Source organism: Zeugodacus cucurbitae, chromosome 5 (genome assembly GCF_028554725.1).
Source record: "Zeugodacus cucurbitae isolate PBARC_wt_2022May chromosome 5, idZeuCucr1.2, whole genome shotgun sequence".
Lineage (NCBI taxonomy): Eukaryota > Metazoa > Arthropoda > Insecta > Diptera > Tephritidae > Zeugodacus > Zeugodacus cucurbitae.
Window position 1 is genome coordinate 675,129 of NC_071670.1, and position 22,502 is coordinate 697,630.

Consider the following 22,502-nt stretch of genomic DNA (forward strand, 5'->3'; position numbering starts at 1 on the left):
CCAACAATTAAAAACTAAAAACTTTCTAAACAGATTTCGAATAACTAAGTTAGAAAATAACAGTAGTACCTCCGCTCTTTATTTGAATACATTTATACCTTAAACATCCTAAGAGCTCTTACACTCGTTAACAATGGTCACGGGAGAGCCTCGATAGATTCTTCTATACTAAAGATCTCTCTATTTATTGTAAGGGTTTGGACAAAATAAAAAAATGTATAATACCTCAAGCGTTCGATGCAAACAATCGTGAGAAGAAGTAGTTCCTAATAGGAAGACCTGTTATATAAAACTTTAAGTTTCTTTTTTGGTAATACATTGCAGAAGCAGCCTTTGGAGAACATCGTGTGATATCGTGAGGCTTTTAAGTTATGCAGAGGCAGTATTTCATCGATAAAGCCTACTCCGCAATAAGACTACTTTATTTAATTATCCATTTTATTTAAAAGAAACCCTAATTCTCGGTTTGAAAGCACAAAATCTGGCTTTGAATATAATTAATTGGAAAGGTACTCACTTACCTTTTGCGTTGCATTGATGAAGATGGTAGGTGCGACCAAGTATATATTAGAGACGACGCAGAACTAGTGCTTCCATGATTGTTGGGTGCTCAAACTGTAAGAAATAAAAGAGATACGATATTTAAAGGATAAAAAAGTAGTAACAATTATTAATTAAAAAGTAGAATAGGGTTTATAAAATTCATGTAAATAATATAATTTTTTTATGACCCTGTCCGATTCTAGTAGTTTAAATATCGAGGGACAACTGTATTTAGCTATATTAAATGAGGTGTGAGTTTGTCTTAACAGAACGCTCTTGAAGAGGAAGGCTACAATCAAAGCACGTTTAAATATATGCAAGCCGCATGTGCAGCGGTCCAAACGCCCGCTTGTGTAACATATTTTTAGATTTCCTTTAGTGGGACACATATACGAGCGCTAATAGGTACAAAGCTTCGGCTAGTCGATGACTTTACTGCAGAAGAATTACACTTAAGACTCTTCGTACTTAAGAGACAAGTGCGAGAATTTTCATATTTAAATTGAGACAACGCACAATCGTTAAAAGCTCTGCGTGTAGAAATATATTTGAGACGGACTTAGTTGCCACTGAGGCCATAATTGGCCCACTTAAGAAAGCTATTTTGCGAGACGCAACCCGTTCAAATGTTTTGTGTACGGTGTCGTGCGGTGCTGTTATGTACTGTTTACCCAACAGTTGGCCTCAACTAGTGAAGCCCTAAATACCGCATTCAGCCCCGCTGCCATCGCTATGGCATCCTGGAGCGTTGTGTAAGCTGCAGAAGTTTAAGCGCTTCAAAGTGCCAGTGTGGGGAGGGGTTAAATTAGGAAGCATGGCCGTTTAATGTGCAACAAGCACTGTTATTGTGCGAATCGGAGGAAGAGGCCATGAGTGTTATAAATTATTGAAAAACTTTCTAAAGTGGCATTTACGCAAATAGAAATTACTTCAAGGAAATATGTATATGTGTGTGTGTTAATGCCGACAAGTATACCTCAATTAAAATAAATTGAATTGGTATAACTGTTTCTGCAAACCATTCAATGCAATCGCACTTATATAAAACGTTAAAATGTATGAATTCAATGGAATAACCGTTGAGGTTTATTCTCAGGTCAAATGTCGTGTCATTCAGTTTTTCAGAACCACTCAGTTTAGTTAGCTCAAAGAGGAACAAAATGCATAAATTAATTGTGTTGATTCTCCGAAAAGGACAATGATTTACAAAAAGTAAAGAATTAAAATGTTTCTTTACTGGATCAATGAACAGTTTCCAAAACTGTTTCCCTTAGTCCAGCTACGTGATTTTACACTTTACGTAGGCTGAGCTACAGCTTTGGAGCTCTAGAGCTTATAAATTCTTGCAAGTGTTATCACCTTCTTATTAATGAGGAGCTAAAGAAATAAATGCGACCTTGGGCCCCAAAGGTTCAGATTCTCATAATCATTATCTGTTAATAACAAAAGTTCCAAAGCATCGCTTAAAATAACACGCCGATCGCTCGAGGCAAAGCTGTATAATAATTCACTGCATAAGCGCGTATTTGTAACATACCTTTAGGCGCTTTTTTGTGCAATCAGTCTGGCCAGGCAAGACGCTGGCGCACCACATTCGTAATTTATGCCATTTGCCTTTGAAAAGCTAGAGTGTATTGCACCAAAGACCAACCGCATGATTGTGCGTCATCTAGTCTCTTATATAAGCAACCATCAATGAAAGAAATGGATAGCCGCCTAGAAGTATGCTAGCATTACAACTACATCTACTTATGTTACTAGTGACGACTGCATAAATGCGATCGCATAGCAACAAGTCAATGAGGATAGTTAAACAATATTACAACAACAACAACATTGAAATATGAGCACCATTACAATGCGCTCAGCTTGAGTTCAAACACTTGTGTAAGGACTTGAGTAATTGAGACCGCAAATGAGAATGAGCGGCGGAATTCCACGGACGTTGATAATTGAATAAGAGCCAAGCCAAGTGTGGCAAATGAATTAACTAAATGTGGTTATTATTGGTGAAATAAGCGTTTAATTAAATGACTGATATTATTAGTAGGTGTTTATGAGACCAATTTCTGTTGCCAAGAATAGCACACACACACAATCGATGAAACATAAAGCGTATATATGTATATACTTTAGCGATATTGTAGCGGCGGGTGAAAAATAAAAGCAAAAGAAAAAGAAAAAGTCGACTTCATCACAAAGAATTTAAGAATCTCACTCGCAGGAAGTGTTGCATTTTTATTTATAAAAGCTGATGAATTCCAAACAATCACCTTTTATTTCCATGCAAAAACGACAGGTTTTATTGCTTTCAATAAAAGTAGAAAAAATCCACCTTCCCACACAGATTTTCACCTCGCAATTTCAAAAATGCCAAAAAGGTGCGAATGCGCAAATGAATTCGACAGTTTTGAAGTTTCATGACAGGCGAGCTGGCAATTTCCGACTTTTATTTGACGTCGCCGATGGCTTGAATTGCCAATTACTTACGCTTAGCGGGATACTATGAGAACGAAATTGATGGAGAATTTGAACAAAATTTCGAAGATTATAACAGTTAAATTCAATAAAAAGGATTGTGAAGAGAGAGAAAGAGAGAGTGAGATATATTCTAATGTTGCCAACAACGAAGACGCCAGTAGTAGTAGTAAAAGGTTCAGCTAAAATCATTGATTTCAAGTCTAGTGACATTGATATAGATTTTGTGTCAGCAGATTAGGAAAATGTATGAGACATCAGATCAAGTAAAATATGATAAAGCTCGGGTTTTTTAGTAGCGTATTGGGTATTACCTCAAAACAGTCAGTTTTCAATTTTAGATAATTAATATAATCGACTTGTGCGCTTTTTAAATGTTATCCCACCTGTGGTGATAAAAATCATAGAAAAAGTCTTGTAAACATATACAAACACAAGATTTTCACAAAAGTTGTATATCAAGATAACATATGGCTGTTCTTAGACTTATAAAATAAATCACACCCACGAAAACAATTATTACGATATATTCAGCCCACAATAAAAATCTAAACATTTAGACCAAAATAAATCTTGTTTCTCTAGTATATATACTTAATTGCCGATTTGTTTAAATGTTTATGTGAAAACACAATTTTCTGTACAATTCCCTATTTAAGTTCGGTACAAAATTGTAAAAAGTTTTCATTGATAAAGTGAAAAAATGCTCTAATTTCGCCAATTTAAAAATATTCTAAGTCTCATATTATAAAATATACATCATCAATTAGTAAAGATTTATGAAATTCGGTACATTAGCTATCCAATTCGGAAGAAAATGTTCTTAGCAATGTTAGGTTTAATTGGCTTAATTAGTTCTAATTCGAAGGGTAATTATGAGTAGTAAGTGCTAAATTTTGGTATGTCTTATAACTAAATTTGTTATATTTTTTACCTTAATTCGGTACAATTTGTTTTTACGACTGCGAACAAAATTAGAATCTGAACAGAGGTCAATATTTTTTAAGTTAACTTTCCATGCCAATATTAAAGACGAATTAAGTAATAAAGTACGGTACCTAAAATAGGTACTATTTGGATAAAAGAATATTGAAATACTGCAGCACAAGTCTCTTAAATAAATACAAGAAATATCTATATACAATTAACAGCTCGCAGTCTGCGTACAGTAGCTGATGATTTCAAATTTCAGCGCTGAGTGTAAAAAATCTCATTATTATGTCTTTATCTAAATAAAGAAGTAAACAAGTGAAATGAAAAAAATTAGTGGCAGTTGATCTGGCTGCAAATAAACAATTCAAATAATTAAATCGTAAAAAAAACGTGCAAGCAACAACCAATTCAAATAAGAGATAGCACGCCTCAGGCAAAGCTCAGCGACGCTTAGCTTTGCTTCCCCTCCCCCACCCAGTTGTATGAGCAATTTTTAAACAAATCGCGGATGTGTAATCAAAATCTCCAGTAAATAAAAGCGAGCGATAAGCGGAGGAGTAATGCCAGTGGCCAGAGCAAATTGCTCAACCGTTGCCGCTGGCTGCTTGGCGTGTGGCTTGCAGGGCCAGCGGAACTGTATGAGCTTTTATTGCCAACACTTTGAATATTTTCGTCTGCAAAATTTTAGTTTTGACGCTTTTTTCCAAAAGTGTTTTCGGTATTTACTTTTAGAGTCAAACAGTAGTTTGTTTATTTTTCTAATTGTTTAGCATTTTTTTGTTTTTGTTCTACTTCACAGTTTTTGATTTGTATACTTGTGCTGGCATTCGTCTTACTTGCAAGTGGAAGTGAATTATAGCGCACAAATCCAAATATTTACACGACAATGTATTAAAAACTCTACAATATGTTGTAGCTGGAGCAACATAAAAGGTAGCAAGATATGGATTAGCGGAAAAAGCTTATTTTTTTGGCAAATGTTTAATTTTTAAAATGTTTAATCTCAAAAGTCTTGAAATATTTTTTGAAGTGCAGCTCTCTGTCGAAATTTAGTCAAAGCCTTGCAAGCGCGTCCATCAATTGCTTACACAGCTGGCACAGTTCGTATTTGAAAGTGCAGTGCATTAAACCCATTTGCTGCATTCGAAGGTGAAAGCCAAGGCCAAAAAAAAAAAAGCATTTCTCTGTGAATTCCATTTTTTAGAAACGCAACAAAGAAACCCCCAATTTGAACTTTGCATCTGCTTTGATGTTAAACGAATTGCTGGCAATTAATCTGCAATTAAAATGTGCGAAATAAATCGGAAACGCAGCAGCAATTGTTGGCAGCTCCTGGTAGACATGATTTCGAAGTTGAAAATAATTTTAGAAATCTTTGTTTGGGTGAAGATCGTTTGTTTGTGTTTTCTGCTGATAGAATAATGTGAGAATGAAAATAATATCGAAAATCAGCTTATAAGGCATGTAAGGGAGAAGCTAGAGAACAAATTGCCAACACCGAAAATGAAAATATATTTTGTTAGAAATTATTTCTTTGAAGAAATATGCTTTCAGGTTTTCAATTAAGGTTTTTGAAAACTTTGAAGAGTCAGAACAACAACTATTTTGAAGTTAGAAACAGTCTCGAAGTAGTGCGATGGAGCTTATCGAGACGGTAACTATAGTTTTAGTTCTTCTTTTTGCTGATATTGCGTCTTCATAGCTTGAAATTCGGCAAAGAAAATCTGTCCGAATATTATTAATATTTTTAAAAGATTTTCAATGGAAAATTTTAGAAAAACTTTATCTAAAACAGCAAACCTGCTCTATCTGGACTCATCTTTACCTATATGTTAATATAAAAGCAATAGCAAAATTATTAAATGTAAACAGATAGCTCTCGAAATGCGGCGATAGAAATATGTATATGACAAGTTCAATATTATTGAATACAAAAACTAAATAAATCTATGTTAAAACTGTAATCGAAGTGCTCTGTCAATAACCCATTGATTTTGTCGATTATCAACCAACTAAGTCACACAAACCCATTAAATGCACTCAAGCATCAATGCAACACCACCAACACCAGCAAAAAGAAATACAAATAATTTAAAAACACAACAAAAATATCCATAACATCATCATTATCATAATCCAGCAACTACCACAGCTACTTAGTAGATATCTTACAAGCAGGGTGACACACACACACGCGCTGAAATGATGTTGGACCTCCCCACAGCGCGCACACCTGCCCACTCACTCACCACCTGCATGTGTTCCTAGGCCCACCACCACCCATCGCCGTTGCGGCCGTTTTCCGCTGCTGCCAGCTGACATTGAACGCTCCAGCCCAGTCGCATTTCAGTCTCACAACGGCTTTCAGCGGCAACGCGCGTACAACGGCGAACCGTTGCAAACGACAGACACAGAATTTGTTGAAATAAACAAGTGAGAAAAGTGAAATAATCGTAAACGCTTTAGATACGGTAAAACAAAAGACGCAGCACACAAGCAGATAAACAAGAGAGAAAGCGAAATAAAAGCGCGGGAGAACGGCGCTTAATATTCATTAAGTTAATCTGTGTAAGAAAAGTTGAACTTTTTGTAAGCGCGTATTCCAGAAACTATCAAATCACTGCACACACACACACGAAGCAAATACGAGGCGCTGTTTGTGAGTAGTGTGTAGTAAGCGCAGATTAAATTAGCTAATTTCGCGTAAATTGCATTGAAATAAAAGTGGAGAATTCGAAGATAAGCTGTCAGCGCGCAGCTGAACTACTTGAGCTGCACCGAGAAAATTTGACTTGGTAAGTGCTTTTAAAATAGTAACTAGTTAGTGTCAGGTACGAAAGTAACCGGTACTTTGTTAATATATTTTAGCAATAAAAGTTGAAAAAATCAATGAAATCTGTATTTGCAACTGATTTAATACTAGTGTTAATAGGACTAGTTGGGAACTAGTTACAGAATTAATACAAATTTTCCAAAAAAAACATATGGAAAACTCTTTGGATTAAATTATATAGTAATAATGAATGGATATTTACTAGAGCAGATATGCGTAGTGTCAAACTAGTTCCCGTAGGAAAGCTTTCAACCGCTTTGCCCTGGTTTCAGACTGCTTAAGAAACATTCATTGGACCATTTGTGTGTAGCTACATAAACAAATCAACAAATTGCATTACTGAAGATTTAAATTTCGGCAGAAAACAAAAAATTTATGTGAATTTTCAGTTTTAATAGCTCCACAATAGCCAAAAGTGCTAAAACATTTCCAATTGTATAAATTCATTAGTGATTCCGAATAAATATGCAATCTACCAAATCACTTGTAGAATTTCTTTTATACTTTTATTATTCATTGCAGCTGACCAGCTGAACAAATTTTGCTTGAATTGCTAAACTCTTTCTGATTGTGGATCAATCACATGTGGGCCATGGCGTATACGTCACTTGCACGTTCTTTATTCTCATGTGCACATATACATAGAGATATATCGCAGTATTTTTCTGCTGCAGTATATGTAAATATGTATTTATTTGTTGGAGCTTATAAATGGTCGGCAGCGTTGAAAGACAGCACTTGTTTGCGCCAGCAATTAGCAGGCGGAAAAAATACTAAAATTGTGTGAACCGACAAAGTGCACGCTTGATTAGAATGAAATACAAAAAAAGCTGCAGCGGCTAATATTAAGTGGAAAAAGAATTGATATGAAATATGAAGTACCATATAAGAGAAGGTAGCGATTCAGTATGTTCGTGAGAGAGGTGAACTTAATAACTTATTCTTATTATTGAAAACCTAGAATTTAATTTATGAACAAAAACGATTCTAGTGATATATTTATGTGAAAGCTTTAGATAAAAGCATGTAAATTTGTTGTGAGAATTTCAAACAACCGATAATTACCTTACTTTATCGATAATTAATAAATTTTTATCGTGAAAGCTCATTTCGGATATTAGTGAAAGCTTTTAAAGTAGTTAAAGGAACTTTCACTAATAACCGAATCGGCTAATAGCTTGAAAAAGCTAACCTTGGAACCTTTTTATTATGAAAGCTCAGGAGTGATGATTCACAAAAGCTTTAAGCTAAATTCGTTTTTTATATGAACTTCATATAACGGCAAAGTTGAATGAAAGGTAATATTAATGCATATAACTATATAAACCCAGGAATGTGAGTAATTTTTTTATCGATATATATATTGTGAAAGCTTTAGATAGAAGCATTTAAAAAGCTTTCAAAGTAGTTAAAGAAACTTTCACTAACAACCGAATAGGCTAAAAGCTTGAAAAAGCTTACCTTGGAACCTTTTTATTATGAAAGCTCAGCAGTGATGATTCACAAAAGCTTTTAGCTAAATTCGTTTTTAATATGAACCAGAGAACTGCAATTATTCCATTTTTTGAGTCATTTGTTGAGTAACACAAAAAATTGTATTAGTGCATATAAGTCAAAAATCATCAAACACTAAGATCCACTAAAACACATTTACGCACAGCACACAAAGCGAGAGCATAAATAATGAGTAAGTTTCTCTTCATATGTATCGTTGAAGTGCTCAATTGTCTCATGAGCCAATAATTCAGACAAGTCAAACCAAAATGAGCCATACCATCAAAAAAACACCAATAGTAAAGCTAATGAATTAGTGATACGAATATGATCAAAGTAAAACTGACGAAGGCTGTGCCGCCACTAGGCAAAAGTGCCCTGCGGGAAATGACTAACGATGTGTTTTGTTCTTTAATGTCGTGTATTACATTTAATGTTTTAAGTTAATTAATGACAGTAAAGTTAATACTTTTAGGTTCTAATATATTTCTTTTAATAGTAATATATTGAAAATAAAAAAAGACGCACGAAAATGCATGTTCAATGAAATAATGAAACATGTAATGTGACAAAGTTCTCACTGGGTATCTTTACTTTCGTGCTCAGCTACGAAGTCACAATTCCACTCATGCCGATCAGTGTAGCGAGCTCATTCAAGTTTATTTTCATCGTGACCAATGAACAAGTGAGTAAAATCAAATTGTTACTATAAACTCGTTTGAGTCATAAATTGACGGCACATATAAGTGTAGAAATACAATGAGTTTTTTTTGGTTTGGTGGAAATGAGTCTTAGTGATTTTTGATATTAGAATTAGTACTCATTTACACAAATTTGTTTGGCTCATGAGTTAGTGTACTAATTTCATTATTACTCAATGCAGATCTCTGATATGAACTTCATATAAAAGAAAGTTTACAATAATGCATATAACTATATTAAGTCTGGAATGTGTGTAATTTTAAGAAGCTGTAAAAGCTCGACGAATCTTTAAAAAAATCTATATGCTGAGACATGTGTCAAATTACAGTTGAAAAGAATCCACTACTCCTACTTTCACCTTTTGGGTCACTCTCACTGAATTTCTCTACAAAGCATAGATACAGCTTTCATTTATTGTACTTTAACAATTCGCTTTTCATCTTGCATTCATTAAGAAAAGCGCATTTTTACAGTTCCTTAACAGTTATTCGACAACCTCTTCAAGCTAACAATTAAATCAATCTACTAATTGACTTTTCGAATACAACAAAGCCATATAAATCATTTACAGCGACTTCAAACATTCTGTTGTACACGCTGGGGAGATAAGATTTGCGTTTCTTTAGACGCCACACACACATCTACAAGTATTTAGAAATAAATCCTTTGGAAACAGGATACAAAAAGGCAGCGGCACTGAATGGAGGAAAAGTTTACTCTTCGCTCGGTTGCTGTCTGGCGAATACAATTGTGAGGCATTACTAAATAAATGTATAAATAGTTGAAATGCTTTCGAAAGGCATGTATCTAGATTTATTGCAAATCCTTTCTGCTACTGTCGTTGGCACAAATGGCAGGCAGCGACGCAGCAATTTGAAAGTAAGTGACTGAGAGAGGAGTGGGGGTGCAAGCGTGTGTGAGCAAATTATTTGCAGTCACAATGCATACAATAAAGCGCACTTACTCGAGCGCCTGCTTGCCAATACCACCCAATAGACGCCCACCTCAACTTGTGGCACGCAGTTATAGGCAGACAATTACTAATGTACAATTACAGTTATACAATTACAATAATGATTACATTTTGCCAAGTGAAAGCTTTTACTCTGCATTTAGTACATGGCCTCCCCAAGTGTGTGTGTGTATGTGCCTCGTTATAAATCTATAAATATGTAACTGTATATACTTTGTATGTTTGTTGTGCTTTGGCCTGCATTTGATTTGGTTGCTTTTAATTAAAATTTAATTCGCTTCTTTCTACTCGGCTGTTGGCAACTCTTTCAACTATACCGTTATTCGCCTTTCATCTGTCCATCAATTGCAGACCGAAATTTAACTACAAATCTCAGCTTTTCTCTCGTTTATTTTTGTTAAGCTCAGCTGAGTTGAGCTAACTGCTGTTGTTGTTATTGAAAGTTAAGTGCTCGCTTTTATTTCGGAAATTTCGGCTTTTCTAGTTTTGCAAAGATTTTTGTTGTTGTACACCCGTTAACTCACAATGCCCACTAACTGATTCATTTCCCTGATGAATTGAAATTCACGTCCCTTTTCTTAGTCTTCCTTCGCTCTCCGGTCCTTCAAATGGGCAGTTCAGCGTCCGCTGGCTGTCGGCAGCACAAAGTTTCTTGCCCTCACGCTCCGCAAACCCTCCTCGGTAGCTTCACATTTATTTAATTTAATAGCTTTTTACTTATACTCATTAAATTTAGAGGCAACTCATTACGACGTTTCACTCGCCAGTCAACAAATCAAAAAGGCAAAGCATCATACGGATGTGGCAATTATTGAAATGGATTTTGAAGGAGTAATTGAAGAATATTTAGTGTTATAGGGGGTTTATGAAGACCAGTTTTATGAAATTTTTATCAACGATTCCTCAGGAAGAAGTGATTTCATCGGTTCATTCTTTATATAATTCGAGTCACGAATACAATTGACCTCTCTAAAGCAGTAACATACATACAACTGTTTTTCTCTTCTTCTTCTTCAGCTTTTCTCAATGAATTTGAAGTTTTCAGTTGTTTATTTGCACACAGAGTTGTTCAAAATTCATTTAAAGAATCAAACTCAATCCAAAAAGTTATATTTCTCATTATTTACAGAAATCAGTGATGCCACACTCATTCACTACAACTCACATGCCACACATTGTGAAGTGTATTTAGTTTTTAATTTCGCGAAGAAAAGTAATTAATTTGCACACTAATAAGAATTCGCGGGACTAAGCCACGTGCAGCGCAGCATGAATGGCATCGAAGCAGCAAAACGCAAGTAACCCGAGAAGAAGCGGCCGAAATTTCCGCTAAGAGCACAGTCACCCAAACGCTGACCTTAATCAATGGGCGCAAAAAGTTCAATGAAAGTCAATAACTGTCTTCGAGTGACACCCACAGCTGGAGCGCGCCTCCTTATAACAAAATCCAAGCACTAAATTTGCGTTCTATATCCGTTTTCACTTCATAGGCTTCACTCGCTTCGCATGCAAAGCAGCGCTCCTAGCAACCGGTGCTCCAACCATTCCATGGGCCTCCTAACCGAATTACCGCACAATTAAATGTTGCTCATACGCCCCCGGCTGTGGATGTTCGAGGGGGAAGTATGTACATAGCTGCGAGTACGGAAGTCAGGGAGTCCGAGCGCTCAAAAACTACAATTTAATTTTACTTTTAATTTTCTGTTTGCAAATATGCACATACATGCGCCCGCCAACGCGTCCAACGAGGCACAGAAGAGGCGTGTGTGTGTGTGTGGATTTTTGCATTTTTCGAATACGATTCCGAAGAGATGTAGCAAATAAACGGCAAAAAGAATCTACATATTTTAATTTACTGTATGTACGTGTGAGTGGCATTGCAATGTGATGCTGTTGCATGTGGCATGCCAGCACACATTCGTTGGTCGTGTGGGCGACTTAAACTGTGCGGCCGTGTAATGAATGCGACCGAAAAATGCCTTCCAGCTATAAACAGCCATGCTCACCTACACACAGGTGCCCCAATGGAGGTACACGCGCACACATAGACGTACAAGTTAACGCTTGGCGGTCGGAATTCGCATTCACTCGTCGTTTTAATGTTTTAATTTTTTGTGTCTTCTCTTTGCTTGCCATTTACACTGCGGTGGCGCAAATATTTTTGTATTTTGGCGTCGTAAGCTCGGCTCAAATGTCACTTTGTTGCTTTCTAATTTTCGTTAAACCCCTCTCCCACCTATTTGTATTTCGCCTAATTTATTTGTTTACATTCACCCTGGTTTGTTGCCTCTTCGCAGCATCCGCACAATCACCCCCACAAGCTTAGGCTTTGCCTTCTCTATCTATCGTAAAATCTTATTATCTCTTCTCTTTTATTTCTTTAACATCTCTGTTTTATCCTCCCCTCTTTGGCCGGCTTTACCGCTATGGCGTTGTCTCGCGAAAGTCACGTGCAGCCAGGACATGCGCTCGCGCTTACCAACTGACGAGCCTACCATAACCACCGTCTCAAGCCACTCGCCAACGGATGCTTTGTTTTGCTATCTTTCCGTTTCTGTTTTCATACGCATATTCGCTGCCACCAACCACATGGCCACCCACTGACATGCCATGTCTTACGGTCTCAGCTGTTGCCACAACCATCTTTCGGGAATGCAAAACAACAACAATAAAGAGCATATTTGTTGTCTATGTTGTCCTTCGTCGCTTGCCGCTCGGCCCGCGGCACTTGCAACTCGTCGTCAATCGCCACCGGCACAGCACACCAACTCAATCAGTTTATAAACAAACGCACACCATCGCAAATTTTACACTTTTTCTTGCAATTTTGTGTGTGTTTTTCGCCTGTTCGTCGCGCAATTGTTGCTTTGAATGCAATTGGCATATACTGTTGTCTCGCTCCCACACTCGTCGCCTGTCTCGCTCACTCTCTCGTGTGTTGTTACACCCTGTGGTGCATCATTCCTACGCCACTTGCCTTTGGATCTTCGGCAACACTACGCTCGTCTTGGCGTTCGTGTTTGGCCTCAGAGCTTAACAGGCGTTGCATCCTGTCGCCGTGTGGCATAACGTGCGCGTCTCTGATGGTGTCCGGTTCGCTCGTACGCTCGCCATTTCATACACGCATCTCTCATACATATACAAAACTCGTTTTCGCTTATTCGCTTTCGGTTGCAATCAAGTGTTTAACGCTCGCTGAATGTTGGCTGTTTGATTTTTATTTGAATGTGCAACGTCTAATTTATTTCGCAGAAAGAGAAACGCTTGAATTTCTAACGGTGCTTTATTTTCATTAAAAATCAATTGCGGGAAGTGTGAATTTTTTAATTGTTGAGTTGTGCGTATGGTGTAACGGTAAAAAATATATTGCTGTGTTAATTTAAAGCCAGTTTTAAGCAAAAATAAAAACGTTTTGCAGTGATTTTCGTACATAAAACGCTTCTGAGCTACTGCAGACTGAGGTGAGTTTTTGGTTGAAATAAGAATACTAGTAGATTATAGATTTGAAACTAACGATTAGTTTTTAAAAGGTTCATGATTTTAAAGCATCTTAGAACCTGATTTCAAGCTTTTTCGAGAAATTATAGATACAACTTTTGGTTCAAGAACTAGAAAGATCCCACTGCAATTTTAATATTGTTTCTATCGGGCAACAAATACGTCTTAAAAGATTTGTGCTTTCCTTACAAAAGTTAAACAGCACTGGTAGCCACCAATCAACGGACTCACTGGAGTCTTCATTCATATTTTTATCAAAGTACACACAGATATTCGTGGAACACCCAGAGTATGGAACCTTTATTTAGGCTATTTGACCCAACTTTTCTCAAAGTAAAAATTCAGTAAAGACTGGAAGATAACAAGTGGGAATTTGTATACATAAAAATGAAATTTCTATTGCTCTCGTGGAATAACATAGAATGGAGAATATAAATTAGCATTTGTCTGTGATTTCTATATACAAATATTAGTCCCTAAGTCAAAACGACCTTAGATACAGAGGCCCCGTGCGGTAATTGCAGAATAAAATATATTAATATTGGTTTAAAATAGATTATAATTCAAGAGACAGTGGTACTTGACCTGAGTTCTGTTCAGAATATTGATTTTATGGTTCCAGCATTTTTTAAAACTTTTTAATTTGTTAAAATATGAGAACCAATATAAAAGACATCCACCAGCAATATTATTTGTTTCTGAGAGTGAGAAATTAAGATATGCTTTCTATATAGAAAAATACTTTCTATGAAAAAATGATTTTAATTACAACTTTTTCAAAACACACTTGCAGCAAAATTCAGAAAAAATCGACGAATCAAAGCCTTCAAAGGCTTCACTACTAAAAAGAACTTACAGAGAAAGCCTGAAACAACAATTGAGATTTCACAGAATTTCAAGTGTCTGAAATACTGTCTGACAGCAGAAATATAAAAGCTCTCCAAATAACTTCAATGCCTTAGTGTCATTTGATATTAGTAGACTTGAGTGAATTCTCCACAGAACAAGAAGAATTGGTTACTTTTCATCTGGCGAAATTCATAGCAATTACAAAGTTCCTAGAATACAGGCGCATACAAATACAAAAATTACATGTTGAGAGTTATGTAAGTATTTGAGGAGTGATTGCTGAATGCCGCTCAAAAAATATGCCTAAAAAAGTCTTATACAAATGTACGTGCGTGTGTGTGTGACGGTGTTGAAATGAAATTCAGCCAAATGTAACTTATCAGCCACGTGTTTGTTGCACGGTCCAAATAATTGGAATTAGAGGTAAGTTTTTTTTGTGCGTATGTAATCGAGGCGTCAGCTAGTTTCTGTTAGTTGAACAAATTCAACAAAATTCCGCCTAATCAACTTATATGCTATATGCGTCTGTGTGTGTATTCCGAAAATCATAAAATTTTATTTGATTTGCCAATATGAAACCGGAATTTCCATAAAATATCACTCTACAAGTTTTTTTATTTGTGTGTCAATCAAAAATTACAACAAAAACTGCACTTTATGTACGGCACAAAATAAATAATAATCAAACAATTCATCAATTTATCAATCAGGCCAATTAATTGCATTTTAAAACTTTTGCAACAATTCTCAGAAATTTATTACATCATGTCACATAATGATTATGACGAGTTGAAAAGTCAGACACGCCTGCCAAATGTGCAACGATTGCATATTGAGAGCGATTCACATGCAAATCCACACACACACACACACACACACACAAGTTAAAAGAGCAATAAAAACAGTTAAATACCTATATAAATTGTTATATGTGTGGCATAAGAGATTAAAATAACAACATTCAATAGTTGAAGTCAGCGGCAGAATTTATATATATTTATTTACGACTCTACAAGCATACGCACCGGCTTCCCGACACACTCGAATGTCTCTCTGTCTGCCGATAATTTGCATTTTACGCCATTTAAATAGAAATAAATATAAAAGTTATTCAATTGTACGTATTAAACGCCCATTTGTGATACTTTCTTGGCGCGCAGCAGATAAGCCGCGTTAAAACTATTTTCTGACAAAGTGAAATAACGACGCTGAAATGGCGATTTGCGGGTACAATGTAATAACAGCTTTATCTGACTGCAAAATAGATTTAAAAAAATACGGTATTTATTTATAATTTAAAAGGTGACAAGTATAGAATCGCTTGAATATGAATATGATCACTTGAAAATGACATAAGTCGGTTAAGAATTACGAATGAAATCGGGAAATGAGTGAAATTACAGCGAATTAAGCAGTTTGAGTTAGTCAATGAAGGAAATTCACTATACAATTACATTTTCAGCTTCCTTTGTATCAATGAGTCAAAGAAATATGTATGATGAATCAGTGAACCTGTGATCTAAATTGGTTGGTATGTCTATGGGTATGGAAAAACTATGATCGATTTTTAGGTAACAACCGTCGATCTAAACTACAACCATGAGGTATTATTTGCTAAGGAACAAAAATACACATAATCTATAGAGAGGGGTTTGAGTTTCGAAAATCCATCGTATATTATTCTAACAAGAGATGAAAATTTTGGAGACCATTGAATAGGACAGTAAAAATTCGAATTGGAATAATCTTCGTATAAAATTCCTCAAAATGATTCTTATTAACTTTTGAGATTTGGAACCTCACCATGATCTTTAAAAAGAGCGATATGGAGAATTTTGTAGACGTTGAGGGTTACCACTGTATACATTATCATGACAGAAATATACCTCATGTCAAAAAAAATATAAAAGGATTCCTACCCAAAAGGAAAGCAATCCTTTAAAAAGCAATCTTTAAAAAGAGCGATATGGAGAATTTTGTAGACGTTGAGGGTTACCACTGTATACATTATCATGACAGAAATATACCTCATGTCAAAAAAAAATATAAAAGGATTCCTACCCAAAAGGAAAGCAATCCTTTAAAAAGCAATCTTTAAAAAGAGCGATATGGAGAATTTTGTAGACGTTGAGGGTTACCACTGTATACATTATCATGACAGAAATATACCTCATGTCAAAAAAAATATAAAAGGATTCCTACCCAAAAGGAAAGCAAGCTTTAGCCACTTTAATTCCTGTTGTACTTCAAACAACTGTCTGAAGAGAGTGTATAACACGCAAAACAATTAAGAAATTCCACGCGATTTTTCAAAAACTTCCCGTGTTGAACAAGTATAAAAAGTGTGCGAATAAAGTGGGGAGCTTCGAAGCGCGGAAAAACTTTGCACAAACAAAAATCATGAAGTTCCCTTTCAACAAACCTACACATACCAATACAAGTGCTAAGTCCCGCTTATCCCCCATTGCTGTTGATCTGCGCGCTGCTGACACTACATGAAATATGCAACAACTCACGGATGCTTGTAGTACGGAAAATCAACAGAAGAAATCAGACTTGCAACACTTCATCGGCGCTTTTCGCGCTACTTACAGAAGCGAAAGAACAGCGAGCAGGGACGTTACATATGGCGCAAGTGGCAAAAAAGCCAACGAAAAACGCTACTAAATAATAACAAACTGCAATGATAACAAGACAGCAAACGTGGCAGAAGTCTTTGCTAAGTTGGGGTAAGAAAAAATGGTGCAAGAACTACACAGCACACGTGGCAGAGCCGAGGCTGGTGCACGGTTGTAACAAAAGTGGCGCATAAAATTTAAATGTAACAACAACAAGCAAGTTGTATGTACACACATGTAGTACTTGCAGTCGAGTGTTGTACTTGTTGCAAGCCGTTTGCTGCAAGTATGCTAAGTAAATATGCATATGAGCATAAATTCTTCAAAAGCAAAGAGGAGCTGTTGCACAAATTGAAGGCAGTCACATGTTTGCTCAAGCGCTTGACGAGAGAAGGGGCTGAAATTGCCAGACGCGCAAGGGTAAGCGGTGCCATATAAGAAGAGCGAGCGCTGCCAAGGTGGCGCCGCATTTATTTATATTAAATTTCGTGAGTTAACGGTAAAGGGTGGCGTAAACAAACTCATTTGGATGTTAATGTTGCACAAACTATTTATTTACAATTTAAATGTTGGCTGACGCGCTGCCTTTTTACAATTCATTAGCTGCCGCGTACTTGCAACATATTGCATCTCACTGTTTTCAACCGACTTGTGTGGCAGCTTATTATGGCGCGCAACTAATTAAGCAACCGGCCGTGAAATTGCATCAACAGCCGCCACTGGCTTGCTTTAAACAATCACGCGCCGCTAACTCGATTTGACAAACGAAATTCTCGCCGGTGTTGAAAGTGGCAAAGTTAATGGCGTTCATGGCCGGCGCTTAGTGGGTGCCAGTTGAGAATTATTCAAGCGTTTCTGGCGTGCGGTGCGCGCTTGCCACAACTCTAACTTAAGTGCTGAACTTGCTGGCAGTTGCAACACACTCGCATAAATACATACGGTTGATTGCGTTGCTTGCAACGCGCGCTTTTATTTAATATTTATTTTGCTTTTAAGGGATTTATTGGCGTGCAGTCGCGCGCGCTCTACCCCAAACATACACACGCTCGCGCGCACAAAACCTATTTCGGAGTTTTATAGACACAAAGTTGGCTTGAAACTATGCGCGCCTCACTGCTGAGCCTCCAAAAAAGCGGCAAAAAGTGCGTTATAAATAATAAAAATATTCCAAAATGCAAATTCTACGTCCATTGAGCCAACAACAAAAATGCAGACGAAAAGTTGTGCGGAAGCGCCAGACGTTCTTGGCAATGAAAAGCACTTTTGGGCATTGCACGTGTGTGTGGATGGGTGTGTGAGTGGGTGGCGCTTTGCTTATGAATTTTAACTTTTTAATTGAGTTTCAATGAACGCAATTTTTTAAAATGAACTAGTGTGAGAGTTGGTGCACCGCAGCTGGTTGTATTATTTGGTAAACATTTTTGACATTGATTTACGCGACCAATTTAATGTACAGAGGCGGAAGTGTAACTCAAAAAGTTTATAAATAAATGCTTCATGTATAATTGTGCTCTTTTATTGCACATTCTGCTCGTTTCTATTACCCGCATAATCAGCGTTTAAATCCGTGTGGCATAAACAAAAACTACTTTGTGTACTAAAACTGTCAGCAAGTGAATTATAGAAAACCAAAAGAGACTAACGAAAAAGCAAATACATATATAAGTGAGTTCACATTGTCGGAAACGAGCGTCGTAATCAAAACTTAATATTTTCAAAATTTCAATAAAATTGGCAAGAAAGTTGTAAATAGCGGAATTTATTAGCCAATAAATAATTTAACGACAGATAAATTTAGCAAGTGTCTTTACGTGGATTATGTGTTTAAACAGCTGTTACACTGAATGAATTTAATGATGCCTTTCACCAATACCAGTACTGAGGATCATTAAAGTGTGCTGTCTAGTTCTCAATTATTTGTTGTTTTACTTTCGTAGCTACTGTGGTATCGCAGCGGCATGCAGCACACCTATGATATGTTTATGTCAAACTTTTCTATGCGAGCAGTGAATGGTTTTAACACCAAAGTTCCTCATAGAACAGAAAATTTCTGAAAATTACACATCTGGAACATTAGCCCATAACCCAATCAAAAACGTTTTCAGAAATGTTAGCATACCTTTCGGAGCTTATCAGAGCATACCTTTGGGAGTCTATTTCAAACTTTAATGATAGAGCCATTTCATCATGGATACGATTCAAAGAAACTACAACAATTGAAATGTGTGAAAATCGGAGCAGTGATTTGTATATTTCAAGAAACACGGGGTCTTCATGAGAACTGTAATCGAACATAATTTACTAAAATTTGTGTTTTTTTTTTTACTTTTTCGAAGTCGTAAGTCATTCCACAAACGATGTTGAACTTTAAACTGATCCGAAAATGTTTGCCACCGAACCAAGTAACCTCGAAAGTATGTCAATTTTTACGAAAAGCCATCTCTTCTAAACGGATTAATACGGCAGCAGAGAAGCCTTTCTAATACTATTTACAATAATAATTTCCAGGAAAAAAAACACAATCCACTCCAACACTATAAATAAAAGTTGTGTAGTAAGCACTTGTAACATATTATTCTCAGCTAAAAATAGCCCTTTATTCGCACCTCAGCTACAATCTACTTGAATTACACACATACAAGCACAGAAATTTAGATTGAAATGCGATAAGATTGCTCATTCGACATTACGCTTTGCAAAGCAGTGGTTGTCAGCATAAAAATATAGATTACAGTTGGCGCAAAAACTCGACGTATGAAGGCGTGTTCTCATAAATATGTGTCTAGCAAGCTCAGATTACTTTTGGCATAGAATAGTTCAGGCAAGCCTTTGCATAATGCAATTATACACCATACATGCATATGTATGTGGACTTTTCGCTAAAATAACGAAGTAGATTATAGTATTTTTCACTTTGTACGCATTTAATTCGATATTTGATAGACAAATTAAATATATTAAATTCATTTTCAGAACGGCTCTTCCTTAAAGTACTGGTTCGCATGGTTTGTTGCTTGAATTCATTCAAAAATAATTAAATGTACTGCTTAAGAGAGAAAAAATGTTAAGTCGAGATAAGCTATTTTATCAAATTTCTAAAGATGTGTGTGAGTAGTCCAGTTCTGCACTATTTTTAGATAAAATAATTATACAGCTCCATAGACTAGATGCCTATGAAAAAGTTTGTAAGTATATACCCTAAAAATTATGATATAAACATATTATTCACCGCATTTTCATTTCACCTCGTTATGACTAAAGCGAAAATTTAGTTTTTATTATCAAAAATAATTTACGTGACATTAACAAAACGGCAGCATCTTCTTCCTAGAGCATCCCTCTCTTATCTAGCTTCCAGCCGAGATCAACCGCTCACTTCACTGCTTCACCGCTTCCTTCCGTAAGTTTTGCACATTTCCGTTTGAATTGCAATTGTTTTGCGGTCTAATGTGACACATTCGTACTCTAGCAACTGATACCTTTACTACAGCAACTACTAACACACTTCCATCCATATCTCTTCCCCTTTCCCGCACGAACTCTTTAACCATAGTAATATGTATGACAACTCATATGTCACTACTAAGTGCGCATCAAAACGCCCGGCTAAATGGATATTTAACAAGTTCTAATATGGAACCGCAAAGGAATGCTCATACAACACTTAAAATGCTCAAAATTTAACCGCAATTCGACACTGCGGTGAAGATAGTTCTGGTTATGCCAAACGGGTTTTATATATATGTTTTTATGTAGGTATATAGCTGTTAGATTAAACAATGCAAACGGAATGCATGAATGAATTCTTCGTCGACTGTCGCGTTACTCAGCTAGTGCTAAGTAGAATGAGTAAAGCTGCTAGTATCTTTTATGTACATAGAACAGTTTTCATTTACAAAAACAAGTGTTCAGTAGACCCAAAGCGTGAGAAATGAGAAGAGAATCACGACTATGTGTTTTAGCAATTAGTTCTAAGAATTTCAGAAAGCTATTTAAATATTTTCTTTTTTAGCAAATCTGTTTTATCGCCCTCAAAGAAAACTCATTTCGAGTTAATAAATACATGCTAAAAGGTATTTTTTAATTTCCGTACGCTCGTCTCAGTCAATTCAGTTTCTTCTGAGAATTTCCATTTATGAAACCCATCAACTTAGAGGCTTCCGAGAAGAGATGTTTGAGTTATGGAACAGGAAAAAGTCCCAGGAAGACAAATCTGGTGTTTAGTGTACCTTAACTTCTGTTTGTGTGTTGTTGACAAACATTTTACTTAAGACCTCTAATGGACTTGTTTGAAGAAAAAGTACATTTTTTGTTACGAACTCGACGCCGGGACTTGAACCCGAAGTATCATCTAAATGTATGCTATAATCAGCCATAAGGGATGCTTAAGTCCTTTGCTCTAACTCTAATGTTAAGACGATGAATTTAATTCACAATTTCCTCCACTTTTTCGTCCGGTTGGTCAGCACTACTACTAGTACTATACTATTTAAAGAAAATGCAATTCTTTGATCTAGCAACACTTTCCATCTGCTAAAAATCAAAACATTTCTTATTTTCACATTTTAAAGCGGAAAACATCAGTACCAAATCGATTGACGACCAATTTCACCATGAATTAACTTCTGCCCAAACACTTGAAACTGTTCCGAATATGTTTTTGAAAGGAAACGTAATTCATTTTGCTTGTACCAGCTACTATGTTTGGTTAGTAAATAATCTGTATTTGTGCTTTAATGTTTTCTCTTTGTTAATTTGCATTGTGTGTATTTGTCTATGTTAAATCATTTTGAAAGTAGAATTTCAAGGCAACTAACATTTCTGTCGAGAAATGCTTCATTTTACGACTTTGAGACGAGAATTATTGATGGAAAAATTGACCGCACTTTTCATAATAATAAAAACAGTGCCACTACGTTTCCATTTCATAAAATACTTTAAACTGAATTTTCATTTGTATGATTTATATGAGTACATACTCAGTCCAATGTGTAGTACTATGAAAACTAAACAGCTCACAGTTTTCCTAGAATTTAACCTTTTCAAATAACATATTTTCTCGTACGCCAACGATATCAATGTGTTGCTGTATGCATCATTTGCAACAGTTGCCTAAAATAGAACAAGGATCCAATTCACATATTATACGTGATTGCCAATGACTATTCTTCGTGTCTTTTGATGTGTGGAAGCGCAGTTATTTAGACTTTTGTTACGCGCACAATTCATGGAACTCAATTTGGTTATTAGTTATGTTTTTTAAGCTGCCAAAAAGTAGGTCACGTATTAAATGGATCTTTCGATGAAACTAAAAAGTCAAGTCAAGTATGTTCATGTTTCTTTCTAAAAAGTATTTTCATACAGTTTAGGTTGCGGAGCAGCGCGCGCTTTCATGAGCTTTAAGCCAAGCACAGAGAAAAGTAGCTACGAATGGGTGACTGGTCGAGGACGGTCTGAAGACTTCTTCTAGAACGAGAACTGAATCTGTGGCCCCGCTTCACTATACGTTAAGCCTTAGCTTGGCTGCTAACCTTCCAATGGCATAGTGTAATAGACAACAACAGCAAAATAAACAAATAAA

General features: G+C 36.1%; 1 protein-coding gene across 6 annotated transcripts in view; it reads left to right on the top strand.

Annotated features, from left to right (window-relative positions):
• Window positions 1-6,273: 6,273 nt before the first annotated feature.
• Window positions 6,274-22,502, top strand: part of Pdfr (PDF receptor) — a 58,936-nt gene continuing 42,707 nt past the window's right edge. For 2 of the 6 annotated variants that reach the window (XM_054230983.1, XM_011184848.3), the window contains exon 1: window positions 6,274-6,749. The gene's annotated coding sequence lies outside the window, so the exon portion shown is untranslated. Of the gene's footprint in view, window positions 6,750-11,902; window positions 13,418-19,894; window positions 20,107-22,502 lie in introns of those variants that run through there. The other 4 variants (XM_054230982.1, XM_011184852.3, XR_008471246.1 and 1 more) reach the window with 4 other exon arrangements.